The 24,727-nt window shown below is 44.0% G+C and overlaps 1 long non-coding RNA gene across 1 annotated transcript in view; it reads left to right on the forward strand.

Moving 5' to 3' along the window:
* The first annotated feature begins 967 nt into the window (after window positions 1-967).
* LOC111812669 overlaps window positions 968-24,727 on the forward strand; it is an 83,878-nt gene continuing 60,118 nt past the window's right edge. Inside the window, exons 1-2 of the long non-coding RNA XR_002818107.1 lie at window positions 968-1,147; window positions 2,082-2,140. This is a non-coding gene — a long non-coding RNA (uncharacterized LOC111812669). The remainder of the gene's footprint in view (window positions 1,148-2,081; window positions 2,141-24,727) is intronic.

Genomic DNA, 24,727 nt, shown 5'->3' on the forward strand with positions numbered 1-24,727 from the left:
ATTTAACATGACTTATACAGCAATGCTTCAAGCATATTATAAATATTAGTTGATGTATTATTGTATTTACATGTTTTTGAAGTGGACCGTTCAAAATCAGGAAACCGAGGCGGATTTTCCTCTTTGCTGGGGAAGTGGACTTGCATGGTGCGAAGTGATAGCCAACTCTTGCTTGTTTGAGAGATTTGGGGTTTGTTTTCTGCACACAAGAATGATAAAAAGCTATGGTATGAGAACACTGGGGGGACAGAAAGAGAGCAACCATTCTTTTACAGCTGAAAAGCTAATTATCAAAGGCTGGATTTACAGCTAAGCACTCACAGCTATTAAAACACTTTTATTATTAAAATTCCTGCAGGAAACATAACTTCATTATTGTCATACTCAGCCTCTCTAAGTTGGAAATTTCCCCTCCCTTTGAAGCAGTTTTGTGCATAATGTGCTTTTTAATGAGCTGTGGTTTCTCTGGAATGCAAATACCGTGTCTGAGCCAGCAGACTCATCTTTCTAGCCTTTGTCTCCCTTCCTTTGCCCAGGACACTTTATCTCACTATTCCAGCAGATGAGGCTGAGGCAGGATGGTAAAGGGTGGGATCTTCCCTGATTGATCAGGCTTCTGGTTGGTTGGCACATGAAGTCAATCAAGCCTGAGTTTGCTCAGGAAGTGGCTCATGTAAGTAGGAGCAATGATTGTGAGCAGGAAGGTAGTGGTGATGCACTGAGAGGTGACTGATGGACAAGGTGCTTTGGAGGTCAACTTGACAGGAGCTGGCATTGGTCATGGGGGATGAGAGAGAGCAATCTGCTCTAGATTCGGACTTGCCTGGATGTTGGCTGCTAAGGTTCTGTGACTCAGGGACATCTGTAGCTCAAGTGTTTGCCATGATGCATGGCACGTTGTCAGCAATGAATAAATCCCCCCCTTTTTGTTTTCTACCTTAGGTTTATTTGTACAAAGAACACAGGAGGACACCAGCCCCCCACAGATGGCACCCCAGGGGTCACACCAGTCCTTCTGTTTTTACATCAGCAGATAACAGGCTTTTACTGTGGAGACTTTTGGGGCCCTGGACACCTTTGTGAACCTGGCCTGGAGCAGAAGCTGGAGCCTGGGCCTTGGCTGGAGCCCAGGCCTTTGGCCGGCAAGGTTTGCGACCTTTGGCAATGTGGGCATGGATACACTTCCCAAGTTTGGGGCGGGCAATATAGGCAAGTCGAGTGAGCCTGTTGTTTACTACCTTTGGAATGATCTTGGGCTTGACCTCCTTGGGTTTGATGATGACCTTATAGCCTTGGCACATGCATTCATGGCTTTGGTATTGTTTGATTGCATTTCCTTGAATCCCCTTTTGTTGTGCTTCTTGGCAAAATGCATGATCCTAAGGAACTTGGGATTTACCCCCTTCAGAGAGACGCATGTTTGTGACCGAGGTTTCTTGGTACCATTTCTGTGCCATTTTGGGGACTGGTTGTGCGTGGTGTGACTCTTGGACTTGGCCATAAAGTCACTGTAAATTGCACTGTAAATTGTGGTGACCAAACACCTAGAACCAGAAGATGAAAAGAAAAAGGATGAATCCTTAATGAATATATGAATGAGTGAGAGATGAATGAAGAAGTGATCCAACGAGGTCCTGTGTTTTACCACAACCACATAACCACTGAATGGCAGAACTAATCTTGTAATTCAGGTTTCCTGAGTATTTAAGTCAGCTTTTCTGGACTACAAAATACTCCATAACCAGAACCTAAAGGAGAAGCTTACTTTTGCTAATGGTGTCAGTGGACTCAGTACATGGTTGGCTAGTTCCAACACAGAAACACTGTGGCAGAAGAGGATGCCCACTCAAAGCTGTATACTTTACGGCAGTGGACAAGCAGAGCAGGGGGCCGGATCCAGAGAGGATGGGCCAGGAGCAGACCCTATGGCCACACCTCCACGACTTGGCCACACCTAGAAATGTGCTCTATCCCTCACCCAGGGCAGATCCCAAGGCAAATCAAGCTGACATGCCATCCTTACCACCACACTGTGTGACAGGACTCTTGGCTTTATGTCCTTTTGGTGGTCTATCTTCCAGATTTTCAACTCTTTGAAGGATAACTACTCATCATTTGGCAGTGGAAGACTGGATCAAAGGTACGTGTCTGCATCCCAGCGTGCACATTTCCTAGGCAAGAGTGTGGTTTCCTTTTAGGGCTAAGTGAGGAAGAACCTGGGGAAGGACTGGAAATCAACACACTGTAGGGTTCCCAGGTCTTTCCACTGTCACAAAATGTCAACTTTACTTTTTTATTGTCTTAATCTTTTTCATGCTGCTAGAGCAGAATATGTGATGAGATAATTTATAATGAATAGAAATGTCTCTCTTGCAGTTCTAGAGGCTGAGACAGCCAAGGTCAAGCTGCCCCACCTGGAACCATCCCACTGCATCTTTCCTTGGCAGAGAGCAGAGGGGTAAGAGAAGAAGAACAAGGGTGAAGGAGAAGGAGAGAAAGGAACTTTTTTATTTTTTAAAATTTATTTATTTGTTTGGTACAGGGTCTCCTGGTGCAGCTCAGACTCATAGTGATCCTCCTGTCTTAGCCTCCCCAGTGCTGGAATTACAAGTATGCATCACCATGCCCAGTTTCGGTGGTCAGCATGGTATGCTCGGGTTCTGGGGGTAGCATGGCATGTGGTACCAGAGATCAAACTTGGGTTCCTGTGCTTGCCAAGCAGGCGCTTAGACTGCCAAGCTATCTCCCCAGACTGACTGTGGTATGTCTTAGGGGAGCTCTGCTTTTTACTTTGAGTCTTGCTCCCTGGCTCCAGTGCAGACCCCTCAGCCTGCTAGCACAGATCCTTCATCTTGCTGGTACAGACTTTCTAGCTTCTGCCTCTGACCTTTGCACCTCTCCAGTGCAGATCCGTGAAACAGACATTTGCACGAAGCATTGTTGTGGGCTCTAGGCCTGCAGCTGGACTCCTGTGGGGTACTGTCATGGGCTCTAGGTCTTTAGCTGGATTCATGAAGGATATTGTCATGGGATGCAGGCTGGATTCTTTTAGTCTAGTGTGTGGACAGATTTGTATATGATCTCTCTTTACATATGATCCTTAGGGTGGCTACTATTAAATAATACTATAATGTATGTGTCCTTTTGTTCCCCTTGCAAACCCCAAACTATAACAGTGCCATCAGTCCTTCTAGCCCTGGAGTCTGCACCATGCTGCTTTTCCTACTTCTTCATATTTAGTCAACATGGCATGGTGAGAGTAGGTATCACTAGCTCTATTTTACAGGTGTGGTACTTGGTCTACAGGTTAAGTAACTGACCACAACATTAATTTTTTTAATTATACAATGTTGAATCCCAGACTAAAGTTCAGGTTTATTGCATTTCCAAGCCCATTAATTTAAAGTTACAGTCACTACCCACCTGCACACAGTATGAATCTTTGGAGGGTTGAATTCACAGTCCTGGTGGATACCAAAGACACCAAGTCTACAGATGTGCAGGTGCCTTGTGTAAACTGGTGTGGCGTTTTCATGCTTATACACAACTCTTGTTATTTTATCTCTCAATTACTTATAATACCTAATACAATACAAATGTTCTATAGATGGCTGTTATATGGCATTGCTTGGGGAATAATGACAAGACCAAAACATCTGGTTTATTTTTTATTTTTTTTGGCAGAACCAGGGATTGAACTTGGGCCCTTGCACTTGCCAGGCAAGCACTTATTCAACTGAGCTATCTCTCCAGCCCCTAGACTAAAACATCTGGTCATACTTAGTGCAGATATATTGTGGGCTTGATTACATCTTCAATCAGGGGTTTAATTGGTAGGTACAGAACCTAATATACAGAGAGGTTATTGCATTTCATAAGGTAGAATCTGTGTCTTATGATTAATTATCTATCCATTCTCATAGTACCTTACAAACAAGGAATACTTAATATCTTTTTGATGAACAAATGTCAGGTAAAGAACAATACCTTGTTTAGTTTAAGGTACATGGTTTTAATTTAAGATTCTTGGAAAGTAATTAAGATCTCCAAAAAACACGGGTTGACGACTTATTGGAAGCCTAATTCGAAATTCAGCTTTTGAGTTGGGATGCAGGGGTAAGGAGGACATTTGGAAACATTTTGTGGTTTAGATTTACATAAGAAGCTTTCTAAGGTAAATGAGTACAGATGATCTTTGTCTGAAAGGAGGGTGATGTCCAGGCAAAGTGGCATGGTGTAGGTACTATGTGGATTGAATGTGTCCCGCTAGGATTGCTGTCTTGGGAAATTATTCCCCAAGTCTGTGCAAGCATATTTGTAAGCGAGGTCAGTGGGAGATGACTAAGATCAGACAAGGTCATGAGGGCGGGAACACCGTGGTGGCATCCGTGTCTCCATAAGAAGGAAGACCAAGGCTGCCCATGAGCTGCCTTGCCACGTGCCTCTTCCCAGGGCAGTAACATGCCTGTACTAGATGTTGATGTCGTGCTAATGACATCCCAGCCTGAAAATTGTGAGCTGAATTTTTATGCCTTGTAAATTACCCTGTCTGTAGTATTGAGTTATAACAACAGAAAATGGACTAAGACAATAGCCAGAAAAGAGCTGAGGGGACACTAAAAGTTTCCCAAAGTGTGTTCCGGGGAGACATGTACCCAAGAAATACAGTCGCATAAGATATCTGAGAATTCCTATATTAAAAAGGCTTAACAACAACAAAGCCCTTTTCACTTAACCAGTATCTTCAAATGTATTCAACATTCATCTTTCCCCACTCCTCCTCACCTACCACCATTTGTTTATTAAGCAACTAGCAGTAGTCAGAGCCCAGAAATGCAAGAAAGTTCGCTGAGCTGCAGCCTGCCTCCCCTAGTCACTGCAGAAGGCGGGCTGACAGCTATGGGGCACTGGCGAGCCCTGCCTGACCCCCACACCTTCTTGGGAGCCTTGCTGAGGTGTGGATCACCCTCCACCATCACAGAAGGCAGGCTGAACCTGGACAGCTGCAGGACCCTGGTGAGCCCTGTCCTGCCCACCCCCCAAGGGAGACTTTCTGAGCCATGCCTCACTCTCTACAACATTGTGGGAGCCTTAGTGAACCCTATCCTGACCCCCAAAATCATGGGACACTTAGAGAGCTTTGGCCTGCCCCCATCATAGTGGGAGTTTTGCTGAAATGCAGCTCACTTCCCATTTACTGTTGTGGAAGCCACACTGAACCCTGGACAGTGGGAGCTTTGGTGAGCCACTTCCACTGTGGAAGTCTTGCTGACCTATGCCCCACCCTGCCTACCATCAGTGCTGAGCCCCAGTGAACATTAGGAGCTTTAAAACTGTCAAAACAAAGGAGCAGAAGGCAATCCCAAACCTCCAGCCTACCCAGATTAAGTTCAAGAGACGAGGACATAGAAGAACTTAGAAGTCACACATATAAAATTTCTGAAATGATAGCAACTGAAGTAAAGAAACAACTCCATCAAGCTATAGAAGAAATCAGATCAGAAATAATCTCTCAGGTCAAAAAAAGAATTGACAACAGTCAAGAAAGAACTGTTCAGCACATCCAGAGAAGACACACATAAAAACAGAGAATAGAAAAATGATAGAAAATTGAATGGACAATATGAGAAAGAATTAGAATGCATGAAACAGATGCAAACAGACATCTAGGACATTAAGAATTCCATTGAAAGCTGGCAAAACCACTTAATGAAATTGAAGATAGACATTCAGACCTTGATGACAGCATTGTAGTTAGGGATCATGAAAGGAAAGAGTTCTTTTTTTTTTTTTTGGTGGAACCAGGGATTGAACTCAGGCCCTTGCATTTGCCAGACAAGCGCTTATCCTACTGAGCTATCTCAGCCCAAGAGTTCTTAAAAGTAGCAAGGAACCAGAAAATAACAGTTCAAAAGCTGAAAAATGATGCAAAGAAAAGCAGTATAAGATTAATAGCTGTCAGTGGAACAATAGGAGTCAACACAAATGACATAAAAAGACTATTTGCAGGGAATTTCTCAACCATGGAGGAAAGAATCCAGGCTATAGGCAAGTGAGGCATATAGAACTCCAATTAGCCATAATGAAAATAAATCTACACCCAAACACAAAATAGTCAAGATCCTAGAGATTCAGCAGAAGAACAGAATATTAAAAGCTATTAGAGAGAAGAAACAGATTACCTGTGATGGAAAGCCCATCAGAATCATGGCAGATTTCTCAACACAGACCATCAAATCAAGAAGAGCTTGAAGTGAAGTATTTCAGGTCCTGAAAGAAAATGATTTCCAACCTGATTGATGTACCCTGCAAAACTTTCTATCAAATTTGATAGATAAGATCCTTCCATGACAAAGAACAACTGAAGAAATTCATGACCACAAAACCAACCCTACAAAGAGTACTGACAGATATTCTAGAAAAAGACAGATGTGAACACAACTTCAAGCACAACAACAGCATTTTGCCGTAGGCACAGAATAGCAGTGACTGGCCTGACCTCACTCGAGCCAAATACACACTCAAAGAGCAGGCCCAGAAATTCTTGGTAGAAAAAGTATTGGACCATCTAGTTTTGATGACTGAGAGCTCCTAACTTGAAATTTATGAGGCAAGGTTATGGATATATATATATATATATAATAAAATATATAAGCTATATATTTGTATTGGTTATAGAGTCTAAAAGAAATGTCTACTACCTAAATTCTATGACTAAGTTCTTCCAACAGGAAGGCTTTGCATAGATTGTTATTTGGGAGTTATTTCAACCAATAGGAGCTGGAGCAGGCAGGTTGAGCAGGGAAAGAGAGAGAGAGAAAGAGGCTGCGTTATGGCTTGTCACCCCTCCAGGCAGTGGGAATCAGTCCTACCTGTGAGATCTCCGAGCAGCAGCAGAGCGCGCCTCAGCCTTCCAGCCCAAGCAGAGAAGAGCGCAGTGCCTACTGGCTCCAGGGTCCCTGGGCTAGGGCTTCGCCACTGCTGGGCTGCTTGTTACATGCCACTTCTGGCTGCAGTTCTTGTCTGGAACAGCTATCCAAGTCAGAGGCCAATTGCTCAGAAAGCTGCAGGCTGCCCAAAGAAGCAGACTTAAATTAAAGCGAGTGGACTGCCTTGGCAGGGGCCTCTCCCTCCTCCTCCCACTTCGTTCTGGCTGCCCTTTGCACAGAATGCCGCAAGTATTAAACACCACGCACAGCACTTTGTGGGATTACCTATGCGATTTCCTCCTGAGGTGGCCACAATTCCTGTTCCGACGCGAGGGGTGGCGGTAGGAGCAGGTGTTGTAGGTGAGCCCCTTAAATGTTGCTCAAAGAGGCAGAGACTTAGGCAGCTGATAAGCGTATAGATAACAACTGACTGTTTCCACCAAGGCTGGGAAATGGTCTGGCCTCTACACTCACTCTCCCGTTGTTCTGGATTATATTTTTTCTTCTTCTTCTTTTTAAATGTATTTAGTACAGGATCTACAGGGTCTCACTGCACAGACTGAACTCATAGTGTTCCTCCTGTTTTCAGCCTCCCAAGCGCTGGGATTACAGGCACATGCCACCATCCTTGGTCAGCATACCCCAGGGGCAGGGCCGGCATGAAACTCCAGGGATCAAACTCCCGGTTGCTGTACCCAGCCTAAGCAGGAGCTTTAGTCCCCTGAGTATCTGGCTGGCCCTAATTTTCTTCTTTACATTTTATTTATTATTTATGGGTTTCTCAAAGATGAACTGCTGCTCTGTGCCTAGGACACAAGTTCTGCTGCAGTGGGCACTTATCTATTTTGGGAGGGAAATGCCTAGACTATAGTAGGCCATCGATAAATATTTACATTTGACTAGAAAAGGAGAAAGGACAGTTCATTGGTGCACAGGTAATGAAACCTGTTCTGTTTAAGTACTTTTTGAAAATGAGATTGTAGGTGGCAGTAGAGGAAAATGATAAGTACTAAGATCTCAGGGAACCAGGATAGATTTCAACTGGAAGCCCGTAGCACAAGCATAGTCAGTGATGAGAAAAGAAGTAAAAGATTTAAAAGGAAAGATGAGGAAAGGAATTCACCCCCAATGACCCGTTTACTAAACATGCATAGGGTGTCCTACCTGCTCCTGTACTTGACGGAGGACGCAGTTGTTGCATGCAATGTGGTAATGTGCAGAAGAAGCAGAAACAACCACAGAGACTTAGAGGAGGGAAGAGCCAGAGGACAGCTCTCTGCGTGACAGTGGCAAGGACAAGCTTTCTTCTGAAGCACGGTGTGAGCCATTTGGAGAACAGTTTGTGCTGGAGACAGGGATCCCAAGGACTTTCACACTGCAGAGACCTGCGGAGCATCTGACGGTGATGCTGAGTCTCCAAAGGGGCCAGGCGGGGGCTGCCTACTGATGTAGCTCAACAGTGCTTGCCCAGCAATGCGGAGCAGCTCTGACAGACAGACACAGAACAGAACAGACTAATAGTCGTGTAGGAATTAGCTTTCCGTGGGTGTATTGCTGAAAGCGGCAAAGGGGATGCAGTCTGAGGGGAGAAGGCAGAGCAAAGCAAAACAAAAGTAATTACTTTGTGGTTGGGGGATGTGAGCGGCGGAGTCCGGTGTTGGGTATTCACCCAGTAAATGAGCAGGAGCTATTTGGTGAATGAAGCTGTTCTCCCTTCCAAAGCTGGGTTTCTCAGATGGACCTTCACAGGGCTTGAGGATCACTAGGATGCGGGAAGAATGCGTGCGCTTCTCCTCCCTAGGCTGAAGGCCCCCTTAACACTGTTATCTACGATGTTGCTTCACCGTACAGGTGGGGCAGTGTGTGGTTTGAGTCTGGAAACGAATCAGCAGCCACTCCTGCCCCTCACGCATCAAGCCTTCCCTCCCTGTTCTGGGTTGGATGCAGGGAGACCAAATTCCAGGCCAGCATTTCTGGACTTTCTGAAACTCTCTGTACTATTCTAATAAACAATATCACTGTTGTGTGAATGATATAAGTCAAGCCAGGAACATGCAGCACAGGAAAGGAGTACATTGTATGTTTTGATTTCTTTTTTCTTTTGGCAAAAACTTGTTGTTCCCATCCCTGGGAGGGCAGAAATGAAGCTCTCTCAGTGGGGAGGTGGGAGGAGGCCATTCCTGACCTAACATTAATCTGGTGCTTGTTCTATACACTGTGTCGGTTGCAGAGGGGGATCATGGGAAAGCACAGTGTGTGGCTCTGGGGTGTGGACAGATGAGGTGCTCCAGCTCCCCCATGCTGGCTACCAGGACATTTTCAGGCAGATTCAGTCCTGCGCAGTACAAAGAGGAGACTGGCTTGCAGATTTGAGAAAACTTTCTCTGGTTGTCAGGGTGCGTAGAGCCTTGTCTGAACAAGGTGCAAGTCTGACTTGACAGAACACCTCTTGCCTATACACGTTGCATGTGTGGTGCAGTGTCACTCGTGGAATCTCCACGCTCTTTCTCCGGGAGGAAAAGCTAAGACCTCCTCCCTCCCTGTGTTTTCTTTTGTGTGGTAGTAGAGGGAGCCAGCAAGCCCAACATAGGAATCCGCCCATCTCTGCTGTCCTCTGCCTTTTCACAGTCTGCCATCCGCATCGAGGAGGCGGCTGTCCCTGGGGTCAGCAGGTGGGAGGCGGGCCTTCTGGACATGCCTCTTGGTTCCATCCTGCAACTTGGTAGAGCTAATATTTCTGTCATTCAAGTTAATGTTCTAAAGTGGGACTGATAGTGCCTTTACTTTACAGGCTGTTGTGATGATCAAATGGAAAAAAAGAAAAGCAATGATAAAGAATGCAGGTGACTGTTAGAATAGACCTTTATTCTTTCTCAGTTCTGGGGATTGAACCCAGCGCCTTCATATGGAGTTACTGGGCAAAGTTGCATGAGTTACTGGATGAAATAATTAGACGTAAAGCTATTTCATAACAAAGTGCTGACTACATCGTGTCCCTTGGACAAGATAGGGTGTGAAATACAGTATTGGAAGTGCCCTGGTGGACATGGAAGGTAAGCCAAGCCATTTGCTTGTTTATTTATGCACATACTGTTCATCGAGATATACTACATTGCTAAATTGCCCATTCTGAACTTGTACTTCTCCTGGCCCAGCCTCCCTGAGTGCCGGGATTACAGGCACACTGTACCACTGATTTTATAAAAACACAATGATAAGCATAGATCAAAGTTTGTGACAGGGCTGGTGAGATGGCTCAGTGGTCTAAAGCACCTACTTAGAACAAGCGTAGCAAAGCATAGGGACCGTGGTTCAATCCCCCAGCACCACATGCCAGCCAGCCCCGCCCCCTGGTGGGCTGAGCTGGCCACACACACACACACACACACACACACACACAAATAAATAATTAAAAAAAAAAACAAAGTCTGTGACAATGTATACCAAATTGTTAATGAGTTTTAAGCTGGCAGGACTTATGGGCTATTAAAAATCTACTTTTCTCCATATATTTTTCTATATGTATAATTTTTTTAAGATCAACATGTATTTCTTTTGTAACTAAAACTATAAATGTTACTTAAAGTTACACCTAAACTTTAAGGCCCAAATGAAATATACTGTAATTTTATTAGAACTTTCTGATCTTCTCATTGGCAGGGATCCCTCCTGGTATATTATAGAATCATCCTAAGATCTAGCTTGCTTGCCTGAAAAAAACAGATTAATGCATTTTAAACAAAAATATACACTCTAGAATACATGTATGTAATGTAAAGGTTGACTTCACTTAATGATTGACTTATGATTTTTCAGCACAGAAGTGATTCTCATTCAGTACAAACTATACTTTGAATTTTGAGTTTTCTTGCTTTGTCTCATGACACTACACATGGACAATGACCAAGGCTTCCAGGTGACTGCACGATTGCAAGGGAAAAGAACCAGTGGTTTCTACACCGTGTTTCCAGTGCACTTCTGATGGGGGTGTTGTGCTTTTACATCCCACCTTGTTTAAGGTTTGTGAAGTATTCAACACTTCATTATAAAATAACTTTGTGTTTAATGATTTTGCCCAGAAGTAAGTAGGCTGGTGTATGTGCTTTGGTCATGTTTAAGGCAGGCAAAACTAAACTACAACATCCATAGTTCAGGTTGAACTATGTGTATTTGGTACAGGGTCTCACCCCGTGGCTTTATTTTGTGTATTTGGTACAGGGTCTCACCCCGTAGCTCCGACTTGTAGCGATCCTCCTGTTTTCAGCCTCCCCAGCACTGGGATTACAGGCGTGTGCCACCACACCCAGACTTTGTAGCCTGCTCAAAGGGGCAGGGATCAAAGCCTGGTCCCTGCTCTTGCCAAAGCAGGTACTTTGTCTGCTGAGCTATCTCACTAGCCCTGATTTAGTAATTTTTCAATTTATAATAGGTTTATTGGGTGTAATCCTTCTGTAAGTCTAGGAACATCTGTAACGTTATGTATATTTTATGTGTATTCATATATGTAATTTTCTTATTTGCATCATATATATGAATGAGGGCCCCCAAATGCAGTGAATGTTTAAACTAAGATAAAATGTGCATTATAGTAAAGGATACATTGCCATCAGTCCCTCTCAGCATCTCCCACCCCTTGGAACGTACTATCCCATTGTTCTTGCCACTCTCTGAGGCAGTTCTAGAAGTTTGCTTTCATGTCTTTTTATGATTATCTCCTATATCCTTAATCAATTCAAACCATTTGTAATGATTTCTGTTGAGTAGAAACCTCCTGGCATGTCCTCTCACTTTATTCACCAGAGCTGGCACCATGAGACTGCTGGCTCTGCCCCAAAATCAAAATGACCATAAAAGGTAAATGTTTGAGTTTATTTAAGATGTGGAGGCAGCCATGACCATGCAGAGCCCCAGGCCAGACCCTCCAGCCGCAGGGCCTGCTCCTCAGAGGTGAGGATCACGAAGAGGAAACTGTGATTCGAGGATGAGGGCAAAGAAAGGAACTGGAAAGAGCTGTGTGCGCAGAAGCCTTGAGAGACTCGAGGAGGGACAGCGTCTGGCTCTGGGAGAGGGTGAAGCAGCGGGAGCTGCTGACCTCAGGCATGCTGTGCTGCGGATGTGTGCCTAGGATTGGTGGCACTCCACAGGCCTCCACGGGCAGAGAGCACTGGGAGAAAAATGGGGCTGCCTCACAGCTGAGAGGGCTGAGCGTGCAGAGACTGGAGAGCGCTTCCTAAAACTCCCAGACTAGCGGGGAGCCATTTGAAGCAAACTGGAGATTCTGGTAGACCGGCTGGAAATGAGTAAAACCTGCACGATGCTAGTTACACTATTATTCTGGGACCCTTTTCTCCTTGGTGAATTAACATTAAGAAATACAGATTTTCTCTCTGACGCGTGTGCACATACACACACACACACACACGTGAAGAAGAAGGAGAAGAAAAGAGGAGGAGGAAGAAAAGGAGGAGAAAAGGGAGAAGGAAAAAGAAACACATCATCTGAGGAAAATGAAGTCAAGATATAGGCACCGCATGGCCTTGATGCAGAACATCCACGTCACCTGTGTTCCAGGGAAGCATGATGGGACAAACTTCAGAGGTGCAGGCCCTTGGGTGACTCCCAGGGTCGGGGGAGCTCTGTGGAGGACCTCCTGAGTGATTCTCTTTGAAAGAAGAGCAGTTGTCTCCATTTTGGCTGAGCCTGACCCTATCCCTGCATTGATATGTAGAGAGCTGGCTAGGATTTCTCTTCATCCTTTCAACTGGCCCTAAGCAATGCATATTGGTGTAGCTGAGGTGCTGGTGGTAGTCTTCGAAGATGGCACGCGTGCCTATTTCCCTGATAGCCCACAACTGCTGCTCTTTAATATGCAGCTGGGCTGAAACAGATTGAAGAGCCAGTGCTCCACATTGTCAGCTGGGATGGAGCCTTGTGATGGAGGCTATGACTTCCTGGGGCTTGAAAGGTTACACATCAGAGCCAAAGCGCCAGACCCCAAAACATTAGATACTACCTCAATTGTGTAATGCAGATTACGCTCTGCATATCTTTCTCTGCATATTGCAGAGATCAATGCAGGCCTCCTACCTAGCCCGGCTCATAGTGCTCACCCACTTCCTGCCATTCTCAGTCATTCATCCTCAAGCCGCTCCTCCTTCATAACTGAATAAAATCCAGGATCGGCCTTGGGTCCAGCCCTTTGTTCCAGACAGCCATCAATCACCATGGCTGGACTTAGGACCCTTTGGCTCCCCATAACTACAAATATGCTTTAGTGTCTTTATTCTCACTGTGGGTTGCACTGGAGTGGTGGATTTGAATTAAACTGACGGGACTCCAATACTTGTGGATTACACATGCAAACTTCCTGAACTGAGGCAAGGACCAGAAAGGGCTCCCTATAGACCTCATGCGATATCACTAGGGTTGGGTTGGGTGGAGGTGGAATTTGGAATATTACTTACTGTTGTCCTCAACATCCCTTGCCAAGATTTGTGAGGGCCGATACCTGCCTATTCTGTACCTGTCTACCTCTCAGGTCTTGGGGAAGGAAATAGTGATGTATGTATGTTTGTGATACGTGATGTGCATGCATATATAGACTAAGAACAAAGCAACTTCTAAATACCTATTTGTCCATGACATTTTCATGATATATTTAGTAAGGATGGACAAAAGAAATAATTTAAGATATTAAATACTTGAATAGAGTTAAGGTATCAATTAGGGAGGTACAATAGAAAATAGGAACAATATAATATTTTGCCAATATCCTGCAGATTTCGTTACTAGTTCACATATATCATTTTGTTTGATTCTGATATTCCTGTGAAGGTGGTGGAATATTCATAGCCCAGTCTTATGAGTATTCAGACTTAGATAATGCATTAGTCCATTTTAGTCATTATAACAAAGGAACATAACATAGGCGGCCCACAAACAGCATGGCACCAGTGCTCATAGTTCTAGGGATGGAGTCCAAGACCAAGGCTCCAGCAGATCTGGCGAAGGCTCACTTCCTGACTCGGAGACGGACGCCTCTCACTGAGTGTTCAGTGGAGGAAGGGGCCAGGCGGCTCTTGGATCTTCAGAAGGGCACTAATCCTATTCATGATCAAATCGCTTCCCCAAAGGTCCCAATTCTAAAGCCGTCTCAACTCGGGGTTTAGGATTCAACATGAATGTGGAGAGGACACTGACGATTAAATCACTGTAGAAGGCAAGGTCATTTTCCCACAGTGAGTGGCAAGGTGGGGGTGTGAGTCAAGGTCTTGAGGCTCAAAATCCCTTGTTCTTTTATTTCACCATTAATATTTTGTACCTTGTATTGTACTCTTTTAATAAAAAACATTGTATATCCATTAGATGCCTTAGAGCTCACCAATCATCCTATCAAAACATTTGGGTATAATTAAAAATATAGAAAGCTTGCTTTTCCTAACAATGGAATTTTATATGAAATTTCATATGGCACTTGATATATTCATATTCTGTTTCTTTGCTTGTGACATCCAGTACAATCCATTGACACAAAGTTGTCAAGGCTCTTACTGAGATCACATTTACAGTGACAGCTTAGTTGTTACTCTGGTAGCACATTGCTTTCAGTGTTGGTGACCACTGGTGTCCCTCAGTCCATCTACAGACATGCCCACAACTAACTTGGTGTGCAGAAGAGGGTGGTAAAAGCGCACAGAAGGTGGGGTGGCTGTGGGGGCATGGAGATGAGCGTCCGGGTCCCCTTGGAGGGGACTTGAGGCTCCAGGTACTGGTTGTGTGGTATATGCTGATAGCCAATAGCAGGCACCCACTCAGAGAGCCCCCTTTCACAAGATCATGCCCTCCTTCTTGGGGTGACCTGCATCTGGTGACTGTTATGTTCCCCAATGTTTGTTCCACAGCTGATGAGCTGGGCTATGAGGGCTCTAACTTCTTCTGTGGATTAACCCATTGATGAGTTCGTACCTGCATGGAGTTTAGGAGGTGGAGCCTAGATGGAAAGAGTATGTCCTGGGCACATGACCTGGGGGACTGTAAGCTTGCTCTGTACTCTTTTGCTCTCTCACTCTCTCTGCTTACTCGATTCTTTGAGGTGGATTGCTTTCTTCTCCCAGGCTTTCCTACCTTGGTGTTCTGTCTTACTGCAGGCCGAACAGTGGAGCCAACTAATTATGGGATGAAATAATGAGTCAAATGAACCTTTCATCCTATAAGCTGTTTGTCTTACGTATCTTGTTCCAGCAATGGAAAACTGACTAACACACTAACCAAGGTAGACATATATAATGCCCAGCTATTTTGGCCAAGGCAGGAAACTTGAAAAGCCACTGGCTCCAGAGCTCCCTGTGAGGCTGGCTGAGGCTGCAGGTCCTATATTATATTACAGGCGAATTTCTCCTTCTGCTCACTCTAGCTCCCCTCTCCCTTCCAGATGAATGGATCTCAGAGGCATTCCCTATTTTACATCTAACCCTAAATTCCTCCTCAGTGGGTACTTGGCAATCTCTCAAACTGCAATAGTGGAGGTAGCTCTGCTTTCTTTTGGAACAGAAGCATTTAAACTTTTTTTGTAAAATATCAGAATGTAAACATATAAGGCCTTGCTGTCCAGGTTTGCCTTTGTAGTATGAAAACAACAATAGATAATATGGGAATAAACAAACATAAATATGTGCCAATAAAACTTTATTTACAAAATAGATGGTAGGCTGGATTTGCTCTGTGGGTACCGTTTGCTAGAGTTATTAATTACTGAGAATTATTGATTAACTTTAGAGCATGGAGACTTCTGGAAAATTCTCGATACTTTCCTTATTTTCAGTATTGCACAAACTCCAGAGCAGCTAGTTCTTGTGTGTAGTCAGTGCCTGATCCTGGACAAACCAGCAAGCTGCTTCTAAAGGAGCTAGCAGCCCACAAGTATGGCTTCAACGTGAGACTAACTTAGGGTCTCATACCGGAAGGTGGTTTTATGAGTTGTCATCTGCCCTGCTCAGAATTGCTTTCCTTCTGCCACTTCAGCGTTCTCTCGTTAGGATCGGTGGAGACAGAGAAAGAAAATTCCAAAGGGGAAGGATAAAGGAAAGAAGCAAGAATTACTTACAAAAGCCTGGAATTTATTGATTTTTATAAGTAATTCTTATTTCTTTGCTTTATCTTTCTCCTTTGGTAAGTGGATGCAACTAGAGAGCATACTCATAAGTGAAATAAATCAGACCTATATGTGTAAACATCGCATTGTCTCCTGAGGGTTAGAACCTGCAAGAGTAAATAAACCCAAAAGGCACAACAGGTGCTGTGGAAGGGAAAGGAACCATTCAAAGGGAAGGAACCACTGGGATGGGGGAAAGGAGAAAAGGAAGGAAGGAAAGAAAGAAAGGAAGGAAGGAAGAGAGAAAAATGAAATACACACTTGATATATACACATGATAGTTTGGATAATTGTACTGCTGATTTCTGCTTGGCTGTTGAAAAGAGCAGTTAATGCTTTATTTTTTTGACCAATTTCGCATGCTTATATCTGGTAATCTGAACAACGAATTTGAAGACAACATTATGCAATGTAACAACCACTGTTGAATTCCCATCATTGTATACAGTGAAATTCTGTATTGTTTCTAAATTGTCTTTCCAATTTTTTATTCTCTTAAAAAGTAAGAATTTCTGTGCAATGGTGAAGGCCATGGTCCCTGCTAGGACTTCGGCAAATGTTAGTCACTTAATTTTCACAGCACCGGTGGGTACTGTTTTCCCCATTGTATAGGTGGGGACAGTCTGCGGGACGGTCAGGGATGTCCTCTGCTTGGGAGGTGCCCAGGCTATGGCACTTATTTCAAACCTGAGTGTGTGTGACTCCAAAGCTTCGATCCTTTGCACTGCTTCGGGGTGAACTGTCAGGCATCTGGCTTTGGATGTAGACAGTTCTTCAAACCCTGATAATTTCTGCCTAAGGGGGCTTGGCATGGGGCATTGGATTCTGGACCAAGTCCTGTGGCTCTGATCCCGGGGGTCACTAGAAGTCGAGTTTCCACATTCATGCCATCAGCCAGCTCTCGGCTGGGGCATCTGGTGAGCTGAGTGTTTTTGGTTCCTGTGCCGGGCCAAGCAGCAGTGGCTCAGTGAGTCCAACTTTCCAGCTCTTGTGTGGGACTGCGAGTGAGCATTTCTATTCTTGCTCAGATGAGAATGGTGGGCTCGCGCCAGCCCCAGTCACCTTCCTTTTGTCAGGCTGCTGTCAACGCCCCACAGGCCTTTTCTTCGCAGCCTGTTGTCAGGAGGCTAGCCAGCTCCTTGAGAAGGTGTGAGAGGAAAGGAGAGGCTGGGGGCTGGATGCCTTTGCTAATCTCCCTTGCCCTGGGTCTGATGGAAAAAACACTGCTCTGACACCTATGGGGGCTCCGGCTGCAGCCAGCCGGGGCTCTGCTGCACACTAGCAGTGTGGCCCTGGAGGAGGCCCCGCATATCTTTGAATTGCTCTTCTCACCATGTCAGAAAGATAAGAGTTCCTCCGTGCCCACCTCGCACACAAGACAGGTGTCTAGGGTCAGGCGCTGTCCAGTGCCCCTGACATGACAGCTAGCCTCACCTCTCCCCAAGGGCCTATGAAAGCACAGGCCTCTGGGGCCACCCTCAGAATTTCTAATTCAGTAACTCTGGCGTGGGGACTGAGAATGTGCGTCGCTGGTAACTTTCTTATTCATTCTTTAAGGCCCTTCTCAAGTTTCTCTTTTATAACCCTTTTTTTTTTTTTTTAACCTTATGTACTTAAAGAAAATTAGCTTCACTGAAAAATGTTTATCAGTATTACATAAACCTCCAAAAGACCAGCATGCATTGCGTACATAGGGTGGCTGTAGATAATGGTAATGTGTATTTCAAAAACCTAAGTGGGAGGATTTTTAATGTTTTCATCATTAAGAAATTATAATATTGGGGGAGGTAAACATGTTTTCCCTGATTCAAATATTATATACTATATATATATATATATATATATATATGTACATTACATGGTATCCTGTAAACTTGTATGATATTTATTTATTTATTTATTTATTTATTTTGCAGAACCGGGGATTGAACTCAGCCTTGTGCTTGCCAGGGAAGCGCTTATTCCACTGAGCCATCTCCCCGGCCCCACTTGTATGATTTATATGCTCTCATGTATTAGTTAAAAATAAAGTTAAACAATCTAAAAATTAGCTTTGTAGGGCTGGGAAGGTAGTTTGGTGGTCTAAGCACCTGCCTGGCAAGCGCAAGGACCTAGGTTCGCCCCCTGGTACTACATGCCAAGCCAGCCCACAATCCTGGGTGCACCATGCTGGCCACCAAAGCCGGGCATGGTGGTGCATGCCTGTAACCTCAGTGCATGGGATGCTGACACAGCAGGATCACTGCAAATCTGAGCTATGTAGTGAGACTCTGTACCAAATACATACATACATACATACATACATACATAATTTAAAAAAATTAACTTTATAAAGAAATAATTTTTGTATGCAAATCTGCACATTTCCAATATATGTACCATTTTAAGTTTGGGCCTGGGCATATGGACACGATGTCATCCTCACAGTCAAGGTTCTAACTAAATGTGTGTGTGTGTGTGTGTGTGTGTGTGTGTGTGTGTTTGGGAGGAACATTTAGCAGGAGATCTATCCTTTGCATCTATCCTTTGCAGATATTGTACAGTGCACAGTTCATCTTGCATTACAGAAATTTTATATTGAAAGAGGTTTAATTCTGCAGTTCCTCACCTTCCTCCCTCTGTCTCCTGCCATCTTTCTGTCTGTGAATTGTCATACCATAGATAACCCCTCTCAGTGGAATCGCTTTGTGTTTCCTTTCTGGCTTATTTTATTCAGCATAATGTATCTTAGGTTGATTCAGGTTATTGTGAATCTCAGCATCTGCTTCTTTTTAAGGCTGTGTAACATTTTGTAACATTTCGCGGGGCTCATGCTTTCCTACCGAGTCTCCTTGAGCGTTCTAGCTCCACCCGACTGGAGCTCCACCCTGAGTCCAGCTGGGTGTACTGCTCTTGGCTCTGCTGAGCGGAGATGCTCCCGTTCTCTGGGCAGAGGCGTCACTTCCTGGTCGAAAGGGTTCTGATATCCAGGTAGTCTGCTCGGAAAGTCAGTTAAGTCATTTATTTTGTGTACACAGGGGAAAAGGAGAGGAAAGGCTGGAAAGCTTAGAGATAAATACCACATGGTCCATGTGGTTCCATGTTTGGGGTCTTTTCCAGTGGAGAAAGACAAGATATTTCTGGGGATTTTGAATCTCAGAGTTAAAAAGTTGGCTGCTTAGTGGGAAGCTTGGGCCCAGCAACTGGAGCTCTAAGAAGTATCTTTGCTGGGGAGTGTTTTGTTGATACAAAAATTATCTTGCTGTGATTTCAGGAGAATTCTGGCTTGACTAGCCATCTTTCCACTCTAATGCATGCTCATCTTTTCTTCAGGCCAAGAGAAGGCCCTTAAACTTGGTGTCTGAAGAGTTATGCAGGTGCTGAAAAAACGATGTGCAAACAAGAGGGTCATGAGCCAATATTTCCACCAGTCAATTCTGAAAGAAAAAGAAAGGACCTGGCGTTGGCAGTGGGCAGATATTGTTGCAGTGTTTTGTATGAACTTCTGAAGAGGTGAAAGGGACAGAAACTTTGAATACAACCAGCTGGAGTTTGTCTGTTCCAGATTACTGACTGGTTTGTCAAGGTCAGGCAGGGCCACGAGTGGAGGAGAGAATGCCAAGCCTCCTGTCCAGCAGCCATTCCAGTCCTCTCCCTACCCTCAGGGTTTGACAGGGTGTTGACCTCGTGTTACCTGCACTTCTCTGTCCTTGTGTGTAGAGTGGGGCCTGGGAGAACCTGCTGTAGGTGTGGATACCACATGATGTTGAGACAGCCTTCTGTTTGTGCTGGGTGCGGGGACAGATGCTTCCAAACAGACCCCATGAACTGCTGTCCATTCGGGCCAACCATCTCCATTTCACAGAAGAGGAAACTGAGGCTTAGAGGCTATAGTCCCATAAGGCAGTGAGGAGCAGAGCTCAACTCTAGGCCAGACCTTTTGATATCAATGGCCTTCGGTTTGCTTCATCCCACTGTGAGCAGCAGTGGCAGCTGCTGTTGGTTATATTATTCACGCATGTGGTCATCACCAGCTATTCTTGAGTAGGATGCTAACTTGTTCAGAGCCATACCCCCTGGAGCTGGTGGTAGAGCTTGAAGCTAATAGATTACACACACTTTATCAACCCCCAGAGTAAGCACTTTCAGAATTCAAAGCTCTGAGATACATTTTCTAGCCACTCACAGATTGCTGTTTAAACTCAAGGCTGGGTGATTTCAAAGCTGGAGGTCTCTATCATTTGGTGTTTTTTCCCTCTTGGCCTGCCCTAGCACTTCTCCGTGTATCTTCCCATGGTGTACAGAAAGCCAGTTGTGGAAGGGAGAAGGGAGGCAAGTGCTGGCTTGAGAGAGAGGCCATGAGGTGGACCAGGTTGGATCCAAGCCTCTGCCTCTGTGTAATTAATGTTCTGATCTATTTACTGAGATTTTACCTCTTAAGATTTTATTCTTTCCAAATGCAGGGTTCCCTCTGTCCCAGGAATAATTTTTTAGATAGGAAACATTATTCAGAAGTTTCTTGGGCTTTGAAAAATTTACACTCAATTTACAAGTTGTACCTTAAAATTCTGTTGGCTAACCTTATTATTCTACAGTTAGCAAATGTTGACAATTATATTTAAGGGGGCCTTCAATTAATAATTGGGTCTATTTACAGACTTAAATGCCCCTGAGCTTTTAAAACTACATTTATTAATGGACTACTTTAACCTCATTTTGAAGTCTTAACAAAATAAGCTTTCCCAATTCCTTAAGTAACTCATAAACTTAATAAAATAAACTTACATATATAGTGATTAAGTACTCTTAACTGTTCCAACGCTGTGTATAAACAGAAAGATTATGTTTAAATATACAAATCTAAATCAATTACTCAATTGCACATTTCAAACAGGAATTTCCAATGCAGGTATATTTTATTACACTCCACAATCTCTTGGATACTGTAAATACCTGTACTGTGCAATATGCAGATTCCTTCTTAATGCATAAGTATTAATGCTCTAAGTTTGGTTCACTTAAGGACTTTATCCTTAGTGCTTACACGCAAAGGAAATAATGTCTCTGTTCTGTGTAGTTTGGAGAAAATTCAGTGGTTTTATCCGAGCGCTTGAATTTGTCAGTTCTATCTACAGCTTATACCAGGGACTTCAGACATCATAAATGGTTGGTATTGTATACAAGGATGCATAATGTGGCTGCACAGCCTACACTCCTGGATTCTCTCCTACTTGTCAGGACCAGCACTTTGCAGGGTGGTGAGAATTTAAGGTGTTACTACTGATTAATTCCATTCCCGTTTGGCCTCACTTAGTTACAGAATTCTGCCTCCAAGTCAGACTTGCTACATGACTTAACTTGACTTTTCTTTGTCTAGGCTCTATAATTTCTTTTCCTTCTAGCTCCAGTGACCTTTGACACTGGAGGAATTCTATCTCCTTTCCATACTCTTCCTGACCAGTAGGACCACACAGCTCATGTGGTTATTAAAATGATATCTAATTGCAGCCTGCAAATCTCACAGCTTCTAAGGAATGACTCCCGACAATTTTACAAAGGCTTCTATTGTTTAAAAAAGATGTTTTTAAACATAGCACTGACTGCTAGAATCTTTAAGGCTTAGAAGAAAGAACAAATATTTGGGGGCACCTGCTATGAGCTGAGTGCTTTGTGTACATTTTGTTCTCCAACACTCTGTATAAGTGTTTATTTTTATCCCCATATTCAAATGAGAAAGCTAAGGCCACATGGTGCACAAATGGTGGAGCTGAGACTAGAATTTCAGATTATTTGCAAAACATAGGACCCTTGCACTATGCTGGTTCCTCTGGTTTTAAAGCTTTTGTTAATAAGCGCCCTGAGCCATGGCCAGTCTTACCATTTCTTTACTGTGCCACCAGAACTTTCCAGTTGCCTAGCCTTTATCCAGGCAACCACAAGGGTCAAAAGCAACACTAGTGTCTCAGCTCTCTTCTCTCATATTCTTTAAGCTGCTAAAGAATCTTGTTAGAGTTTGAAAGATTTTTATGTTAGCTGAACACCCAGAGAAAGCCCTTAATATGAGTTAGCCCACAGGCTTGGGTCAATATCTCAGGGTCCTGAGAGAATGGCCAAATTCAAGGTTTGACTATTACTGCCTCCCAGAACCATGCTTAGATTTAAATCTTTGTGCTTTCTTTCCTCTCTAAGAAGCACTCTAACCATTGAGAATTTTCTGCCTCCCATTCTCTCTCCTCTGCCTACTTTTCTGTTTGCCCATCTGAGATCTCTCTCTCTCTCTCTCTCTCTCTCTCTCTCTCTCTCTCTCTCTCTCTCTCTCTGCCTACTCCAAGTGTGACTCAAGATCATACCTTCCTAGAAAAAGGCCAAAAACTGAGAGAAATTAGGCTGTGATAGTTGGGCTAGCCGGGGTGAAATCCCTCCAAGGGCACAGGCCCAGTCACCCAACGTGGTCATCCAAGAAGGAAAGTATCTCTGGAAAGGTGGGTACATTCACAAGTTTCAATGTGTGAATTTTGGGGAACACAAACATTTAGATTATAACAATCATGAACCAAAGTATTTTTTCTATTAGAAATTTTATTTTATTCTTTAAAAATGTTTATTTAGATATAGCTTAAAAAATCATAGTTCTTTGTTGTACATACATAAAAAAGGAAAATATGGCTGAAAGACACTGAGGAAGATATTTCTAAAACGTTGTCACAGGCAGAGGTCTATGTTTCTGAATGTTTTTTTGAGTTAGGTAGTCAGATCAAGTGTTTCCCACATGGTATGTTCCTGGGTACTAAAGAGGGTGGAGACAGCTTGCTGCCCAGAGCATGTCAAGAGAGGTGCCCGGAAGCTCCCAGGTCCTGCCTCAGTAATCGCAGTCCTATTGAGCCTTGTGAGATTTCAGAAGAATTCTTTCTACTCCCAGGAACACAGCTGAGGAGTGATAGAAATACCACTTGGCTGTCAGCGCTGCTGATTCTGATCAAAGGCCTTAGAGCCCCTGTTGTGGGAGGTCTCAATGCAAACATTTTCTTGGGCTTCAAATCTCAATCTGGGGCCATGCTGCTCAGGTCGAGGGTTCATAGGGGAACCTGGGGTCATCCATGAGGTGGGGCTGTCCAGTTTACACCAGGACAGAAGGCCTCACCCAGTCATGAAATCCTTCTGATTTTCTGGTTTCTTCATCAAAGGGTGAGCTTGGAGCACCATAGATAGCCACAGGCTGTGGGACCAGATCCATTGTCTGGGCTGGCATGGGTGCCAGTTCAAGAGCCAGGGACAACAGCTTGGATCTCAATTATGGGGCTGGATGAGACAGCCAAAAGGAGATGCCTGAAAAGGAGTCAGGGAGTCAGTGGAACGCCATTGTTTTCAGAGGAGGAAGGTGCTCAGCCCTAGTGCCCACATTCACCTTACAGACAAAAGAACGTGAGGTAAGATGATGCCCCTCTGCTCTCAGCCACACCTTCTCTTATCACTGCACAGGATGCTGAGCAGACAGGAGGTATTTAAACCTGCTGGGATGGGGCCAGTTTCTCATCCCACCTAGATACTTAGTGTTCTGTGAGGACAAGGCAGGGCAGCGGGAATAGCTAGTTATTGTGTTGGCATGTAATCCTTTCTCCAAAACCAAAAAAGGTACCAGAAGTTCATGTTTCTGAGTAGCATTGAGAAACATTGGCTCTATTTCTTTCTAAGTTCTGAGGAATAGCTGTTGAGAAACTACTCAGGACATGCTTGGGGGATCCCGGTCCTCCATACTTACCCAAGCAAATGAAATGTAAACAAAACAAAACCAAAAACTCCAACAAACAGACAAACAAAATGAAATGGACTGGGAATCCCATAGGCTAGAAAGATATGGAAGAGCTAGTTTTCTGAGTGCTTATGACTATGGGTTCTACAGCTACAGCTACTGGGTTTTAGTCCTGACTTTGCTGTTTACTCTTGGACTCTGGAGCCCCAGCTCGCCCTAAGCCTCAATTTCATCTCTAAAGGAGGGTTATAACAATGCCCCCTCCCTTGGGTGTTAACTGAGACACTCATATGTTAAGGTTATCATCCCAATGCCTAGTAGCTTTTAAGCATTCAATAAACAATAACTATTGTTATTGCCTAGGGAGGGAAAGGATATGGGTTGGTGAACCAGCACCAAACTAAGCATTTAGTGTAGAAATGCTCACTGCATCCCTTTTTTTTTTTTCTTCCACAGCACATTTTATTGCCCACAAAATCTTGACATAGTGCTGTGCATTGCCTAAAATGAGATAATAAAGAAGGCACTAATGGGGTGTGATGAGGAAAGGTGTGTGTGTGTGTGTGTGTGTGTGTGTGTGTGTGTGTGTGAATATGTGGTACCAAGTCAGGGAAGAAGGGTAGAAGGAGAAGGTTACTAATTCCCTGGTAATTACGTACTGCAAGAGTCCTACCAGCAGGTGATGTGTGTCACTGGGATGTGTTCTTTTTTTTTGGGGGGGGCTTTTATTTTTTTATTTCTTTTTTCTAAAATTTTATTAATAAACAGATAGCAATGAGACAGTTTCAAATCAAATTGGAAGTACAGTTTCAACAAATAATACACTGCATATATTCTTCTCAGTGGTTAATTGCTGTACAAGATGTGGACTTGAGATCCTATTTACAAACACCATTAGAACAAATCATTCTATTCATT

Source organism: Octodon degus, unplaced genomic scaffold (genome assembly GCF_000260255.1).
Source record: "Octodon degus isolate 3935 unplaced genomic scaffold, OctDeg1.0 scaffold00136, whole genome shotgun sequence".
NCBI classification, from domain to species: domain Eukaryota; kingdom Metazoa; phylum Chordata; class Mammalia; order Rodentia; family Octodontidae; genus Octodon; species Octodon degus.